Genomic DNA, 18,632 nt, shown 5'->3' with positions numbered 1-18,632 from the left:
TTTGTTATGAAATTATACAATTACATGTCAACGAGAGGATGAACTAATGTTAACTTGAACGTTTCAATTTAGTGGTAACATATAAAGTAAGCTTAAATGTAATACGGTGCTGTGATTATATTCATGGAAGATTCGGTAGCAGGTAAACGGAGTAGGGTAATGGGTGGAGTGTAAGTGGCATAAACCTCAATTGCTTAATAATATGGTAGGCTTTGTTAATAATAGTAATGTGTGAAGGAACTTGATAATGAGTGCCGAATTCCGAACTTAGTTGGAATCGACACGTGGTGTTGTTTTGCAGGAATCTTCAAGCTATTTCGTATTTATGGCCGAGTACTTAACTACACTTGACCGAGTGCAAGTGCTTACTTGACCGAGTAGACCTCACTCGATCTAATTAGGAAGCTATGATGTCGGGATGTGGGAAAATTCCTGCAGTCACTCGACGATTTAGCTCCTACTCGATCGAGTAGGGTGGTACTCGATCGAGTACCCCAGGCACTCGATCGAGTAGGTTACTGTGCAGCATTCCTACGGGTTTTCTTAAAACCCTTCATCTTTCTAATTCTTCTTCTTATTCTTCTATATTTCGACACACCCATCCTAAATCACTCTCAAATTCCTTTTTCCTCTCAAATCCTCTCATTCTCTCGGGTTAGTGGTGATTCTTGGGGTCGATTTTCCTTGTTTAATTCGTTTCTTTACTTTACTAATCAATCAAGGTATGTTATTCTTCTTAATTTATGTGATTTGTTACTTTGAATGTGTTAAAATAGTGAAATAATCTGAAAATTTCGATTCACATGAGTAAGTTGTTGTTTTGATGGTTGAAATATGATTCACATGCCTCCTATTCGTGCTTGTTGGTGACTAATTGCTGTAGATTAGATTAGAAACTTACATAGTTGGAATCGAGATTTCTAGGGTTACCAAAATTGAAGTTGGTTTTTGATTGTTTTGCAATAGTTAGATGGTAGAATTGAGCCTTAAGCATTGTTTATATCATGTTGGAGGATAGATTTTGATGATTTTACCCTTAGAAATTCGCCTTAAAACTCCGTCTTAAAAGTGCCCCAAGTGGAAATTCGTGATTTATAGTTGAAAATTTATGTTGCAATTCACATTATAAGTATAAGTTGAACCTCAGTATGATAGTAGGAACGATTGTTGATGAAATTATGCCAAAATTGTCTCAGCTGTAAAGACCGTCTGAAAAATTTAGTTGGGTTATTGAACATAATATGGAAGTGATGATGCTATGCTATGAAATTTCTTACTCTTTCTCTTGATTTAGTAACATGTGATTGGAAGTGTGTCTGGAATAACCTTAGAATCATGCTAGGATATTCAAATTTGTCGAACATATGTAACCACCATGATAATTTCCTTTTCCACCGTGGCTTGTGAGTAGTAATAATTTGAACTTGTATGTTAAAATTTTAGAAACTGTTGACAAACATGTGTACTTACCTTAATATTCAAGGTTAATAGCATGAATTATGTGCTTCACATGTCAAAATTTGTTGGAAAATTGTGTGCTTAGCTGGGTATGTGAATTTAAATTACGTGAAACAAGTGCTTGAATGTTTATACAAGTTGTTTGGACTTATGCCTAAAACAGATGCCGAGACTGAACCTTGGGCTTCGCCAAAGTAAGCGGGGGAGGGGTAACCCACTTGAGACAGGGGAGGGGAGCGGGCCCGTGGTACCCGCGGTCCCCGAATACCCTACAGTTGTGTTTGTTGACTTCAAGCAAAGGGAGCGTTTTGTAGCTTTACAAAAATGCAAGATGAGACCTACAAAGTGTATTGACACCGCTGTGTTAGAGGAGTTGGAAATAGAGACGGATGTCCGTCACATATTCGAGACCTTGGGGTTTACGTGTTTGTACCGGCTGAGGAAGCACACTTACCCCTTCCTTACCCTAGAATTCATGAGTTCCTTTAACTATGACCCGGTAGTCGATCGTTGAGTTTAGATTGATGAATACCAGTTTTACGTTGACCATGGATTTGTTTGCCTCTCACCTTGGGTTGGCCAAGCCTCCCAAGGACTCCATCACCGACATTCCAGTGAGTGCGGCATCTGCCGCCTAATGCCTTGCTTGATCGGGAAGCAAGCTCCCACCTCGAGCAATATCTTTGATTAATGACGTTCAAAGACATCACCTTGAGAATCTTCCTCCGTTCTCTTTCAAACCTCCTCTATGATAGAAAGGATATCAGTAAGTTGAATAACCATGAGGTCTTACTTCTGATGTCGTACCTGAACCCGGAGCGGACCAAGAAAGTGGTCTTCAATGCTCCTTCCATAGTTTGTGCTGCTCTTGCCTTGATGGCTTCTTCTCCTTCTCGATACTTGATTTGTGGTGCTATTGCCACTCGGTTAGCTGAAAAGCTAACCTCTTTTGAGGCATCTTCGGCATACGTGCCTCTAGTTACCCCTGTGCCTACCATGGATCGTAAATACTATCTCGACCTGAAATGGTTGAGGACCTTGGCTGATGGTAGCCTAGCATGGAGGGTGTATGAGATGAGCTGGATGAAGATTCCAGCTCCTGAGCACCTCCCAGCCACGGAGCCCTTGGAGCCGACAGTGGTGACTGTGGACTCAGATGACGAGGAGGAGGAGGATGATGACGGACCCCGCTAGCTGCAGACCTATCTCATTGATGGCACCATCCTCCAGGAGATGCCGGAGCCGACGAAGGGCGAGAATGCGGAAGTCCAGAGGGTGGAGAGACCCAGAGTGGTGAGGGGACCCCGTCGAGTGAGAGAGAGGGCCTCGGAGACTAGGTCACAGCCTGTAGCACCACAGCAGCAGCAGCCTTTTTCATGCTACCCTTACCTCGACACCCCGGAGACGCGATCCAGTTACCTGGCGGAGAGAGTGTCATCTACTTTGACACTCCGGAACATGCATGAGATGGCCTACGCGCGGGGGATAGGGACGGAGGGACCGCATCCGGTGTGGTGGAGCGGGGTCGGGGACTACACAGGGGTTTTCCATTCCTACGGGGTGGATCGGTCGACATGGGGGCACCTCAGACCTTCCCTTACGGTGGCTTGACCCCATGGTACGTGGGCCCGGGAGCAGGAGCAGGAGGTGATGCGGGAGTGGGTTCATCAGGTGCGGGTATGGCTGGAGGTGGTGGTGGTGGTGATGAGGTGATGATGGAGCAGCAGCAGCAGCAGGAGGAGTGATGCTCCTTGTTTCTATCTTCATTCATGATTGTTATTAGTAGTAGTTGTTGGTAGCGGAGTTAGATTTTTCGGTTGTTTTCTTTTAGTGGAAACTTTATTTGAGAACTTGTATCGTTAGGCCATAAGGCCGGATTTGCTACTTAAACTTGTTTGCAGGATTATTGAGAGTCGGGGCATCATCCCGACTCAATTTATGTGACAGTCATGTGTTATACGTGGTTACGACGGGTTATGAAAAGTACTTGACCTGCAGGTACTCGACAGAGTACCCCACACTCTATCGAGTAGCTGCAGGAAAGGAAGAAGGGGGACATTCTGATCTTGGGCTACTCGATCGAGTAGCCAAGACACTCGATCGAGTAGCATGGCACTCGATCGAGTACCACTAGTTACTCGATCGAGTAGCACTGTTACAGGGGGTTTTTGAAAATTAAAAATGTTCAACTGTTTTATAATTGCGAGTTCAATGTTTAAAGTTGTTGCGAGGGCATAGTAACGCCTTTGAGCCGTTAATTTCATACGTTACAAGTCATGATTGGAATTTTATAAGCATAATTGTTACAATTGGTGAAGCGGTAATAATTTCTTGTTACAATTAGTGAAGCGGTAATCATTTTCTTGTTGCTTTAATATGGCATACGCCTCATTACGATCTACTTATCGGAGTTGTAACTCCGCCTATAATTGTGCATATCATTTTAACGTGTGTTGTCAACTGTAACTAGTATTCCGGTGACTCGTGTATGATTTCTAAATTAACGAGTATGTAGTTAGCGAGTAATGTCCACAACAAATAATATGGTTTCCTTTAATGTTAAGATACAATACGCGTTGACATTTAGGTGGTGAACTTCGGGGACGAAGTTCCTTTTAGAGGGGAAGAGTAATGTCGCGAAACAAAAAGGCTATTTTTGAATAATGCTTTGCTTGTTTACAATGTTGTTGGTATTATGTGTTGCTTTAGTTACAAAATTATGTGTTGCTTTAGTTACAAAAATTTCTGAGATATAACGAATTACTTTAGTGATTTAAAGTGAAGGGTTGTATGTTTCAAGAGATGGTCATGAAAAATAGTTATAGTGTGATAAATCGTGCTCGAATCACGTTGCCAAGCAACATGGTGGCGTTGGTTGTACCATATGATAATTAATGAGAGGCATGTTTTGATCGATGGTTTGATAGTCGATACTGTATATCGGTACCGTATGTCGGGTGATCGTAGATGGTGATTCGCATGACGAGCTTGATGTTTCATAGGTATATAGTGCTTGCGCGATAGCAGTAAAAGTCATTAGATATAAGTATAGACGGTGATGATGATGACATGGGAGGGGATGGTGTTTAGGGAATAACGGGTTGAGCGGGAAGGTGAGTGGGGATGTCTTGTCCTCGTGTCTCGAGCGGAAGATAGGTGAGGTGAACTTCGGGGACGAAGTTCTTTTTAAGGGGGAAGATTGTAATACCCGTCCTTTTAGGGACCCGTTGACCATCGTTGGCGCCCTTGGGGGCGGGGGTAATCTAGAATGTTATGACAAATCCATCCTGGGTGCGTGTCAAGAGTAGTACTCGATAGAGTAGAGGCTACTCGATCGAGTAGCTAGGGTACTCGATCGAGTAGGGGGTTACTCGATCGAGTATGTTGGGTACTCGATCGAGTGCCTGGTTTTCAGCGGGGGTTTTATATCGCGTTTTGTTAAATCCGCAAATCACTTTCGCCACTTTCCTCCTATCCTTCAGCCGCCTCTTTCCCTTCCCTTCACCTCAAAACCTCCATGGATGCCTTTTGAAGATTCTTAAGCCTTAGGAGAGCGTCTCTTGAGTCGGGTAGCGGTCTCTTGCTGAGTTTCCCCTATTAGGTATGTCATATTCATCATCCGTGCCTTTGCTTCTATAGTTAGGGTTTTGCTTGTAGTAATAGATGTTTGCATGATGGTAATAGGCTTTGCTTGGTTGCTGGATGTGTTATCTGTCGGCGTGGATTGGTTGCGGTCGCGTAAAGGTAGGTTCGCCTACTCAGTTTCTGTAGACGGTCTAGTGTGTCGGTCGTTGTGGTAATATTGCGGTTGTTTGATATAGTGTTTTGTATGTGTTGTGATTGTGGCTGCGGTTGCTGTTGATGGTTCTCGAGATGCGTTCTCGGCTGAGTGGGGTCACTTGCGGGAGTGACTTCACGCCCTAGTTTCGCCCTTCGTGGAACCCGCCACGGGAGGGGATGTGCACATTAATGGGACTGGGTTGTCGCTCGTATGATGAGCGGGGCTTAGGTGGGAAGTGCGGTCCCCCCGGGCAGGCTGAGTCCGGTGGGATCGATCGTGTGAGTTTGGTTGGATTGTTGTGATTGCAGTTGGGACTAGTGTCATTGTTTGTATTGTTGTTTGTGGTTGTCTGGTCTTGTCTAGGTACTGACCTTGTGTGGTTGTTTGTTTGTTATGTGTCTGCCGTGATCCCTTATGGTGAGCAGTCGGTCTTAGCAGGTGTTGATGATGTTGATAGCTGGTTTCCGGGCAGGGATGAGTCTTCACGAGTTATGATGGTCATAGCGAGTAGTCCTTGAGTTGTACCTTTGTATTGTATTTTGGTTTAAATCACTTGTAACACAACTTAATAGTTCTTTTATTGACGTTTGATAATTACTTTCCTCGGGCAACCGAGATGGTAACACCCTTATATGCTAAGGAAGGCCTAGTTAAGGCTCCTCTGAATATGGGGGTGTTACACTAACAATCTAACTACTGAATGAATTGAAATAATACTAAAATAAAGAGCAAAAATACAGAATAAAAGAAAGGCAGGAAGAATCCGATTGCAAAAGGAAGATTTTATTGAAAACTCTAAACTAATTATAATTGAATCGAAAACGATAAAGTCAAATCAGTAAACGGGATTAACCCCTACTGAATGCGTCCCCAAAACTGATGTTCGAGGTCCTATTTATAGAGATGTCACGCAAAAACCTAAAAACTAATTACAGTTGGGCTTTCTAATTCTCGTTCTTAATTTCCGTCAGAGTCGAGGGGTGGTCAATCGACCACAGGGACCAGTTGATCGACCACAGGCGCTGTACAGTAATGCATTCTGACGATTCCTACAGCGCGCACCAATCTTAAAACAGCTGCCATTTCTTTGTTACTTGGTCAAATCAGACGTTCTATGCGGTGTTGGAAAGCTAAGAGGATAAGCTTTCACCTCCTAGTGGAATCTATTGATTATCTGCTCTAGAACTCGAGATAATGCCATCTAAATAAGGCTGTAATGTCGAGAAGCACTTCTTCGCTTGTTTAAGCTTTGCAACTTGTACGCAACCATGCTTTTGCTATCTTTTAGGCCTTGAACGCACACCAAGTTCATCTCTCGAGTCACTACTTCATGTCAGCTCCTATGATAAATACTCAGGGACGGATTCGGCTCATCTTCCGCTGAATTCTTCACATTTCTGCAATAATACATAAAAACACGAAAGTAGACGGGAATAGGGAATATCGTGGAATAAATTACACAATTGAGCTCTGAAATGCGTGTGAAATAGGGTGTAAAACATCATATTTAGGACACGCATCAACTGTCTGACCAGATAATCTACTATAGATCTCATCCGAGGGTGGCCACGCATTTCCACTCACCTCTCCTCGAGTTGCCTTGAGATGTAAAACGACATGAGGGGACAATCCTATTGATCTATTTTCTTCGTTCGATACAGATCACAATGACCCAGTAGATACCTATTAGCCTCCTTTTACAGCGCGACCAAGATCAAAAACCAAAGCCACCGGAAAACTGTACCATCTTAGACAAATAGTCGCAAGTCAAAAGAATTTACTCGAAGAAATGTATAGAAATCCTTGCCACGACCAGGCAACATATGGACTCTATAAATGGTCACTGTCCGACAAATCGTCTCACCATCTGCCTATGTAATCGACCAGTCATCTCCATGACTCCATGGTGGTTGAACTCACCATCGATCGACTTACAATCTAGTCACTCCAAGACGTCACCTCATTAAGCAACTAGGGGCATAATACAATGTTAATCCTGTTCACTTGAAAGCTCCAACGTTGTCTCCACAACCTTCTCATATTTAACAATGTATTAAAAAAAATATCTAGTAAGTACTGAATATATATGAGCTTTGAAAAACTCAAACGATAAATGGGATTATCATATATTTAAAAATTGATGCACTATCAGATTATTAGATATCATATAATCTACAGTAATTCAGTTCCCCTGTCACAACCATATTGAAACAACATTACTATCATGTTTATTCTTCAACAAGGCCTTGGTTTAAAATTAATGACACCTCATCTAATCAAACCAAAAAATTTCTATTTCCTTTGTTCCACATGACTTATATTACATGTAACAAAATTGACTGCATATCTAGACTTAACTCTAGACTAAGGCACCCTTGCCTATAAATAGCGCCCACTGTCATCACAGTATGTAAGGATAGGATATGCAGCTGCAGGAGCTACTTCTAGTCCTTGTATTACTACCGAATCTAAACTACTTCCTTTTGCAACATCAAATATTAGAATGTACTCATCTTCCGTTGTAAAATCCGCAATGTGTGAGTGCTTAGAACTTTTCAAGCAGATCAACTCCTCATTAGCCAGTACGAGATTCCAAACCATCCCTATGTGTTTCTGTAAGATTGTATTTGTATAACAGTTTACACAAACCTCAACTAGCATTCGTGTTAACTCCTTACACAATTCAAATAATTATATCAAAACACTAAGCTTCACATCCTTAGTCCTTTTCAAGTACTTAAGTCGCGATAATTTTCTTCCCCCTCTTGACATCATCGAAAAGACGAGAAAAGACATAAAACAACTGGAATGATATAGATCGAGACACGTATTAATTATGCAAAGAAAGATTATAATACGAGAAGATAATATACATTAAGCATGCCAAATATAAAATAACAGTACTAAAAACCAAAGTAGTCTAATTGCCAATGGGCCGAATAAGGAGACAAGTGATAAAGCCAAATGGGCCGAATGGAAGTGCAAGCCAAAATGGGCCGAATTAGACAATTATTCAAAATAAAAAGTCTAATAAAAAGAAAAGCAAGGTAAAGATGATGACGGGTTAAGGGTAGTCACGTTTCACGACATTTGGGTTCACATAATCGGGACAGGTCCTAAACTCAAGAGAGTCAAGACGATCAAAGCATGAGCTGACATGGTTAGCTTGTGCCATGAGACACGTCTCGAAATTGAGCACTTTCAATGACAAGGCTTTAGTAGCCTCGTAAACAACCCGCATATCCTCATGCATAGCCTTCCTTTCACGCCATATTACCCTTCATTGACTAGCTAAGTTAGCCAATGACCTGGAATGACAGACACACTCCTTAGCCGCCCTAGCCGCATCCTGAGCCATAGCATCAACCCGAGCTTCCAACCCATGCAAATAAGACAAAACCTCGGCAAGATCCGAACCCTTCGAACCCGAAGCCCCATTCCTGTCTTGACGCAAACTCGAGACCAATTCTGCAACCATCTTATTTTGTGCATCCATTTTCTCACAAATACTCGCCATAGACGAGTCCAACTTTTGTTCAACAACCGAGACCACATCCGACGATTTCTCCACCACATTCCCCTTAGCCAAAAACACCAAATCGGGTCCAATTGCACCAATCTTCATGAATTTAGGATGAGTGTCACACATCTCATCTCTGACTATTACACCATAGCTAGAAGACCCAATTACCCCTTTTTGTTCCAAAAGCCGAGAGACCCACATACCATACGACAAATCCAAAGTAGTATAAAACTTTTCCTCGGTGACGAAAATACTTGTGTGGACGATTTTATGAAACACGAGATGAGGAAGACTAACTTTGGATCCTTCAAGCCACTTAGACATCAATACCATCTCATAACTCGACAATTTATCACGATCACTCCTCCTTGGGACAACCGTGTTCCAAAGAAAATTGAGAAAGAATTTCAATTTTGGAGTGAACGACCCCGCAAGCATATTACTCGACCCCGTAGAATCAACATCAAAAGACTTCTTAATTTCAAGCTTTTCTTCCTCCATCACAGCTCCCCATTCCGCACTTGGATTTATTTCGATCCCATCATCAGGGACCGAAAACAGAGTACAAAAATCGGCAAGGGAGATTTTCACTTCGTATTCATTCACCATAGCATGCAACACGTTAATTCTTACGGAGACAGAAGAATAAAACTGGATTACCTCAATAGGATAAACCGGACCAACAAAGGAACTAACTTTCTTCCATTCTTGAATATTCAAGAAATCCTTAAAAAATTGTAAAGCTTCAATTTTCCCATACCATTTTTCGGAGTAAGAACGACCACCATGAATACCATACCGTATAACATTGTTGACTCAGGTTCTTTCGTCCGCGGTAAGTCGAAGCTTATCAAGTCCCGATGATGTTGCATTCGGCATATACTCTCGGAACATTGCTCTTTGATGACCTTCTTGAGTAGCTACAACCTCGGTTTCCTCCACCGAGCCTTCAAACCCCACGACATTCTTCTTCCCCTTATTTAACTTCCGTCTTTTCCCTTCTAATAAGTTAGGATCAATCCGGTTATGATCGGGATTAGTTGGTTTTTGGTTTGATGAAGGTGAGGGAGTTTTGAGAGGGACATAGGTTTTGTTGCATGGTTATTTGGAGGACCCGATCCGAGTTGTGGACCGAGTTGAGGGTGAGTGGAGGCGAGTTGAGGGAGGAGTCATGATGATGATTTGATTTTAGAGGTTGAGTGTGGAAAGATGTAGAAAGAAAAAGTAAATATTGAGAGTTGTGTGTTGATGGTGACGGTAGCGGGTGGGGTATTTATGGGGAGTGTTAATTGTGAATTATGGTAAAAGAGGTTGAGTGAGATAAGGAAGTTGGAGGTGACGTGTGGAATTAGGTAGGCAAATATTCCTTTTTTTTGTTAATTATTTACATACCAGAAAATAATATAAGTGGTTAGGGTAGGTCTCATCATAGTCAATTCCTTCTTGTCTATTATACCTTTGTACAACCAATCTAGCTTTATTTCGTACAATAACTCATGTATCGTCCAGCTTGTTGCTAAAAACCCATCTCGTACCGATAACCGTTCGGTCTTTAGGTTTTGGAACCAAATGCCACACTTTGTTCCGTTTGAACTGTTGAAGCTCTTCTTGCATAGCATCGATCCAATCTGGTTCAGCAAGTGCTTCTTTGATATTTGTTGGCTCAATGGGTTAGAAAAAGGAGTAGAACGAAAAAAAGTTGTTAAGTATTCTACGAGTTCGAACACCTTCATTCAAATTTCCTAGGATAGTTTCCATTGGATGAGATTCCCTATATTTCCATTTCTTAGAAATAGGAGGCACATCTTCATCTGAACTAGTCTCGCCTTCTTCGAATGATTGGGGTTCAGGCCTTGTTCCCCCTGAATCCAATCCTGGAGTTATAACAGAATCAGTTATAACATTGGATCTAATTCGTTGATTTGGAGTTGAAGTTATAGCTTCATCAGTTATAACTTTATCCTCCAATTGCTTAGATTGAGAAGAGGTTTTAGTATCATCAACTAAACTCTCAGTTCTCTTTCCTTTATCATTTAAAGGGCTTCCTTGTTCATCATTTGCGCCCTCAATTTCTTTATCTACTTCATCCAATTCTGGAAGTTCATCCCTGGATAGTTGGAAATCAGGTTCGTTCAAATCTTCTTCCTCATCCTATTCAGCTTTGTCAAACATATTATTCTCATCAAAAATAACATGAACACTTTCTTCGATGCATAAGGTTCTTTTATTGAAAACCTTATATGCTTTACTATGATTAGAATAACCGACAAACACCGCTTCGTCAATTCTGAGATCGAATTTGCTTAATCTATCTTTGCCATTATTATGGACAAAACATTTACTCCCGAAGCAACGTAGATGTGATATGTTAGGTTTACGTCCCCTAAGAAGCTCATAAGGAGTCTTCTTGAGAATGGGTCTAATCAAAGCTCGATTATGAACATAGCATGAAGTACTAATAGCCTCGGCCCAGAAATTTCGAGGTAGGCCGCTACACAATAACATCATGCGTGCTATGTCCTCCAATGTTCTATTCATACGTTCAACAACACCGTTTTGCTATGGGGTTCGTGGTGCTGAGAAGTTATGCCCAACACTATTCTCTCTACAGTATTCTATAAAAGCATGGTTATCAAATTTGGTGCCATGATCCGTACGAATGGAAACTAATTTTGATTTATACTTATTTTGAGCAAGCTTCATTAGAACTGCAAACTCTTCAAAAGTTTCATCCTTTGAATTGAGAAATATAGGCCAAACATATCTAGAGTAATCATCAACTAGAACAAAGACATACATGGATCCACCTTTACTTCTTACCTTCATTGGGCCACAAAGATCCATATGTACGAGTTCTAGTGGTTTCTTGGTACTACTACTTACCATTCTCTTGGGTTTGAACGATGATCTCACATGTTTTCAACGAGCACACGAGTCGCATAATGTTTGTTGATCAAATTTGGTTGAGGGAAGTCCTTCAACCAAATCCCATTTCTTTAGTTTATTCAACGTTGTTGAATTTATGTGAGCAAATCTTTTGTGCCAAAGGCACAGATCATCTGTCGTTACTTTCATGCACGTGAATTAATTAGTAGGAATATTATTTAGATCAATCATATAAACGTTTCTTCTACGCTATCCTTCAAGCACAACACTACTTGTTCCTTCAATTATTATTCGACATGAATCTGAATGAAAGACAACTTTATTTCCTTTGTCGCATAATTGAGAGATACATAGTAAATTGTGTTTAAGACCACTAACAAGATAAACATCACTAATAGCATGAGAAGAGGATATTCCAACTTTACCAACACCGATGATCTTATCCTTCTTGTTATCACCAATTGTGACCTTACCTCTATCAAAGGGTTCAAGTGAAAGAAATAAATTTACATCTCCAGTCATGTGCCTTGAGCATCCACTATCAATGTACCATAGGTTATTTTCTTTCACCACAACCTCCAAAATAATTAGATATAGTTTTTAGGTACCCAAGCTAAGTTGGGTCATTTGACGTTAGTCACTCTAAAAACTATTTCTTTTCTAATCCAAACCCTTTTTATAACTTTATGTTTTGGAGGCGAATGGGTTTGTTTAGGAACCATTTTAGGTTGAGTTGTGGGTTCCTTATGTCGTGGTCTTTTAGGTTGTTTTGGAGGAGCTTTGGTTTTGAAGGGCTCTTTAGGTTTAGGTGTTTGTTTTGATTTGGTAGCCTTCTTAAAATCAAAGCTCATATCATAGAACCAACGATGATCATTGTTGTGTTATTCACTTATACTTGGTTCTGATGGGGTACAATCATTATCTTCGAAAATAGTGTCAGATGCTTTAACAAAGTTGATTCCTTTTCTTAAATCCTGAGCATATTTGACACAATTTTCTTGGATATGTCCAGTATGACCACAGTAATTGCAAATCAAATATTCTGGTTAATTTGTATATTTTCTCCTTCTGAAATCTCATTCGGAGGGGGTTGATTTGCATTTAGAGTGATCTCTACGACCATAGCACTCGTGCCCTAATCCCATTTTCATGTTATTATCTGATTGCTCAGTTAGGAAATTTAGAACACGTGTGCTACCTTCCCATTTTTCGTGAACCTTTCTAGCATGCAAGAGTAATTCTTTTAAAGATTGAAGAGTCTATCATTAAGAACTCGTACCGTCTCGGTATGCGTTCTTTTAGTATTTGAAAGAACGGTTTTAGATTCCTTTAATTGCTGAGTTAGAGATTCAATCTCCTTCTTTTGATCTGAGATCACGGCTTCTTTAGCCGTAGACTTGGTCTCAAGAAGCTCTTTGACTTTCCTTAATTCCAATGTTATAGCTTCACTAGCTATAACTTTGGCTTGAAGATGCTTAATGTTGAGTTTCAAGTCTGAGGTTATATCTTCATTAGCTATAACTTTAGACTCAAGAGCCTTCTTCTCAACATTTGTCGTATCTGAAGTTGTAGCCATATTAGCTGTAACTTTAGATTTGAGCTTTTTGGTCTTTGCTTTAAGGAGGTGATTCTCTTCAGCAATATCGAGAATTAATTTTCTCCTATGTGGGACAATCCTTAATCATATGACTGGATTCTCCATACTTGAAGCAACCTCTATTAGCAAACATATTCTTTGACTCAGAAGTTTTCTTATTAGATAACTTGTTGTTATTGTTGTTGAACAATTTTGCTTGCTTATTTATGAAGACGCGTTTGTTAAATCGTTTAGCAAACAAAACCGTTTCATCCTCTATTTCAACATCTTCTTCTTCCTTAGTAGAAGCTTGTAAAGCCATGCTCTTAGTGTTACTGGCCTCGGCCTCATCGTCTTCCAAGACGAGTTCATGAGCCATGAGAGCACCAATAAGTTCTGCATAAGGAAGAGAAGTGAGATCTCTGACTTCTTCCATAACCGTGACCTTGGGACGCCATTTCATGGTTAGAATCCTAAGTACTTTTCTAGCAATATCCTTGGAGTCAAAAGTTTTACCAAGATTTTTGCGCTTATTGACTATAGTAGAAAATCATGCTGACATGCTATCAAGTGATTCATTCTTTTCCATTCTAAAAAGTTCATATTTTTGAATCAGCAGGTCAATGCGATATTTCCTTACATCCGATGTTCCTTCATAGGCCAACTCAAGACCATCCCATATTTCCTTGGCCGAAGTGCAAGAGGAAAAACGATCGAATTCAGTCGATGTCATGCCGTTTTGTAACAGGCTTATCGCTTTCGAGTTTTTCTCAGCCTTCTTGTAATCAGCCTCAATATAGTCTTCTTCCTTTTTCTCATAGGTAGTGCCTTCCGAAGACGCAACCAAAATTTTGTTTGGTCCATTCTTAATGATCTTCCACCACTCCCAATCTTGTCTTTTTATATAGTGTGTCATCATGTTTTTCCAAAGTCCATAATTCTTCCCATCAAAGACGGGACACTTAAGATACTTAGAATTCATTTCACACGTGTAAGGCAGCGGAAAAAAAAAGATAAGCAGATAGCCTCTTTGCGGTCAAGCAATCAAGAGCACGAGGCTCTGATACCAATTGAAGAGTGTATCACACCCGAAATACTCGAGGAAGAGGGGGGGGGAGGGGGTGAATTGAGTATTTAAAAACTTATGCCCACTTTTTATTTTATATCAATGATTAATTACTTAAAGTTTATTAATTAAACGTTAACTAATTAACTAAAAGAAAAACAACAAGGACACACGATATTTGAAGTGGTTCAGCTTCACACGTCGAAGCCTACGTCCACTATTCTCGATTAATAATTTTAGTACCTTTCTCCGGATTACAAAATTATCAACCCAACTCGTATAGCTAACTCTAGCTATAACTCAATTTCAATATTAATAGATATTCGGTTTTGACTATCTTAAGTTAGTAAGAAAGCACTTGATTGTTCTTCTAAGTGTTCACACAGTTGAACGAGTAAGAAACAATATGAAGTACTATTATCTTATGACGTAACCTTAAGTAAAATAACCAAATTAAAGAGCACGACTTTTCGCAAGATTTTCCAAACGCAAAACAATACGAATAGCCAATTAAAAATTAAACTCAATTTTGTTTGCAAGGGATTTTTAGTATTTCGAAAAGCTTAACTAGAATAAAGAATGATCATATGTATTTATAGTAGAGAAAAGAACTAGGGTTTGAACGAAACCCTAGGATGCCATGAGATAGGCGGTTTATCTCGCAAGAGATAAATCCCTATCTCTTTCCTAATTCAATCCAAGATATATTAGTTTAGGTAAATAAGATAAAAGTGAATCTTATTTTTCTATAACTATATCTTTAAGATTTTCAGATAAGTAAACAAATTAAATCATGTATATATTTAAGATAAGAAAATATCTTATAAAAATATAAGCTAGATTTAATTAGATAGGTTACTTGTACTAGAGGACTTGTAAAACCTAAAGGTTCAAATCCAGCGGCCGAAACCTTAGGCCCGTGTCCATCTAGACGAAAACCCTCTTCTTGGATTAGGGTTAGGTTAAAATAAACTAGCAAACCCTAGGTAGCATGACAATCCATAAGTTGTTTTACTAACCAATAGAGATATGCAAGTTATCCATTATAACAACCCATATATCAACTCCACTATAGATACATATGATTTCGAAATATGTTTAAAGAATTTTATCCTTTGAAAAATGATTTTAGAACTTTAAAATCGTGCTATTAAATTGCTACCCAAAGTTATAGTAGAAAAAGCTATAAATTTATGTTTGGTAAGTAAAGTTATAAGTGAAATAGCTATAACTTTACCTTCCCAATATTCTTTTCTTAAGATGCCGTCATTAGATGAAGACCTATACTAGCTAATTTTCCTGGAGATCTTCAGTGATAAGATCTTCTCTTTATCTTGACCAAAAGCTCTTCATCTTGAGCTTGTTAAAGACTTGATCTAGCCTTTTGCTTGAGTGAGCATCATACTTGAAACTTGTTACAGTTACTATGACGCTTTAAGAATCTTCAATGTTATAGCTCAAGCTGCTATAACATTACTTGAATGATGCCTCACAAATCTTCAATGTTATAGCTAAGAATGCTATAACATTACTTGCTAAACTTGTAAACCTAAATCAATCTTACAAAGACTAAACAAACGATTACGAGCAAGAGTATATATAAAACGAAACACACACTTGTCATTATCAAAATTTAATCATATATCTATATGGTCCAACAATAAATGACCATACGTTTTCTTTCGGATAACTTACAAATGAGGTAATCTACCTCTCCATATCTAATATGGATTGTATGCGATTGTTTAAATGATACTTTGATTTAGTGAGAAAAAAGAAATTAGCAGACAAAATAGAAAGACCCCTATTGAAAAATCAAGTGGCTCAATAAAACTTAGCAAAGATCAAACCATATCGTATAGGTTTGATATCTCCTTCCAACCACACCTTACATAATAATGTGCGTTTGGAGAAGTTAACTTGTTATACTATATCACTCTTCATTTGGTGAGAGGCAAAAGTCATTACTCAATTATTTCTTTCCACGATCGGATCGTGAATCTTTGATCTTATAATCTTATTGATTATCTCATTTACTTTAAAACTCTTTGAACTAATCAAAGGTTTCTCTTTATACCTCGTTTAGTAGACACACCAGTATCTACCTAAATCGATGATAAAAGAAATGAAGTGATTATAACCTACTCTGGTTGAGATTGTGATTCGACCACACAAACCTCCATATATAATTAGGGTCAATAACTCATTTACTCGATATCCTTTTCAACAAAAGCAATGAGTCATCTTGCTTTGAATAAATGATTCGCATATATCATAAGATTCATAATCAAATGATTCAAAGTGAACTAGACAACACTAGTCTATAAATGCGCTTTCAATCTAGAACTAAGATTTGATCGGGGTCACCAGATTTAAGCCATTTATATTCTATATGACATACCTATATGTAATTTAGATCAAGAATATAATAACCGATGATTGTAATGGCATAAACATAGACCAAATCATGGCAAAATAGGGCACAACGTTTGTTTAGATCACAAGAGTGAAACCCTTAGTGTCTTACATAAAACATGGAATTATATTCTTATTGTTTAGAATTTGGGTACATAATCACTTTTATTAAAACACAACTCTAAACCCAAAAACTAGGTTCAATACATAATAACATTTATATGTCTCATAGTAAAATGACAACTACTCTAGTTCCATTTCCTATGTGAAGGTTGACATTAGTTTAAGGCTAGTCGTCACATACTCATCATCCCATGTATCAAATACAATTATGATAACTACCAACGATATCAAATATTGACGATGTGGTATAAGCATGACTAATGTCAATCATATAGATATCTAGAGAAGAAGGACCCTTTTAGGTGTCCAACACCCAACTTTCTTATTCTCTAAAATGCTAGGGGTATTTTCTATTCTAATGTCGTCCACATTCAAAATAGCAACAAGTTTAGTCGGGATTGGCATCACACTAAGGCTTTGCGTTGCTATTCACAATAGCTTAGAATTAACCTTTGCCTTGAGCCAATTCCTTAACCAAACCAATTTCCTTCTTGAACCTCGTCCTAATCTTAACTATTAAGATATATACATCCCTCTTAAAGTCCCCACTCACTTCTAAAACCCTCTATGAAGTGATTGTGGTAATTGGTTAATCATAATTTCAAATAAATCATATTACCAATTCGTTCCAACGTTTTTTACGTACTCAAACAACTTAAATATGTGAGAACATTTATCTCATGAGCAATATGATTGCAGTATCATTGTTGTAAACAAGATGTCAATGCAAAATCAAAACGTTTTTGACTAAGCAAAAATCCCGTTTATACTCTTCACAAGAGACCCTTATAACGGACAATACGAGGATAAAAAAGAATTGCAATTTTGTCATTAGCTAAGGTGGTAAAACGTGATGCGTGCATTTTATATAGTCTTTTTAAGCCATATTTGCATGCATTTCTATGCGATTCCCGTAGTTTTAGGCTACGAAGTGCCCCGAATAGTCTAATTTGATTCGTTTCTTTTTAATCGCAGGAATAGACCCGGAAGGAGCAGAATTGAGCCTTTTACTATCCCTTTAGTTTGCATTTAGGAGACGGAAGGATCGGAGCGAGAATACTACTGTCTTGGGGTGTGTGAAGTTGTCTTGGAAGCTAAATCAAACGTCCTATGGCTGATTCAGTAGCAGTTAACTCGATCGAGAGCTTTTGTTGGCTTAGTTTCTCGATCGAGGCCTTTTTAATGGTGAAGACCACTCGATCGAACTCCTGCTATGTTCGATCGAGAAGTGGCTTTTTGGTGTTCCTCGATCGAGTAATTTTTTTTACTCGATCGAGAGGTTTTGGCTGGAGATTAATCGATCGAGAAGTTTATAAGTGCTCGATCGAACACTTTGTTATCTGACGCAAGATTTTATTGCGTAAACCTTATTTACTTAATATCTTAAGTTACGTATTTAGGTAATTAAATATCTCTCTTATAAATAGGAGAGATTTAATTAGGTTTAAGGATTCAGTTTTTACTCATTAACTCCAGATTTAAGCATTCATTATTGGTTAGTCTTGTTCGACGTTGCGTTTCAATTTCCGGATCTCAACTTGTGCAATTCTTTACTCTCTTCTCATTTAATTTAATTCTCTTTTGGAGCACTTAATTTCTTGTCCCTTAATTGCTGTTAGTTATTAGAATTTATATTTAGTTTATGCAATTTCCCTTTAATCATCTTTATACTATGTTTAATATAGTTTTATTTATCGTTATTAGTTTTGTTATTATTATGAGTAGCTAAATTCCTTAATGCTGGGATTAGGGGAGCCATGATAGTAAAACAATAATGCTTTAATTATTTTTGGAAGTTTTTAAT

The sequence above is a fragment of the Silene latifolia genome, chromosome Y, assembly GCF_048544455.1.
Source record: "Silene latifolia isolate original U9 population chromosome Y, ASM4854445v1, whole genome shotgun sequence".
NCBI classification, from domain to species: domain Eukaryota; kingdom Viridiplantae; phylum Streptophyta; class Magnoliopsida; order Caryophyllales; family Caryophyllaceae; genus Silene; species Silene latifolia.
The sequence above is the reverse complement of the archived record's forward strand: the minus strand, read 5'-3'. Positions refer to the sequence as shown.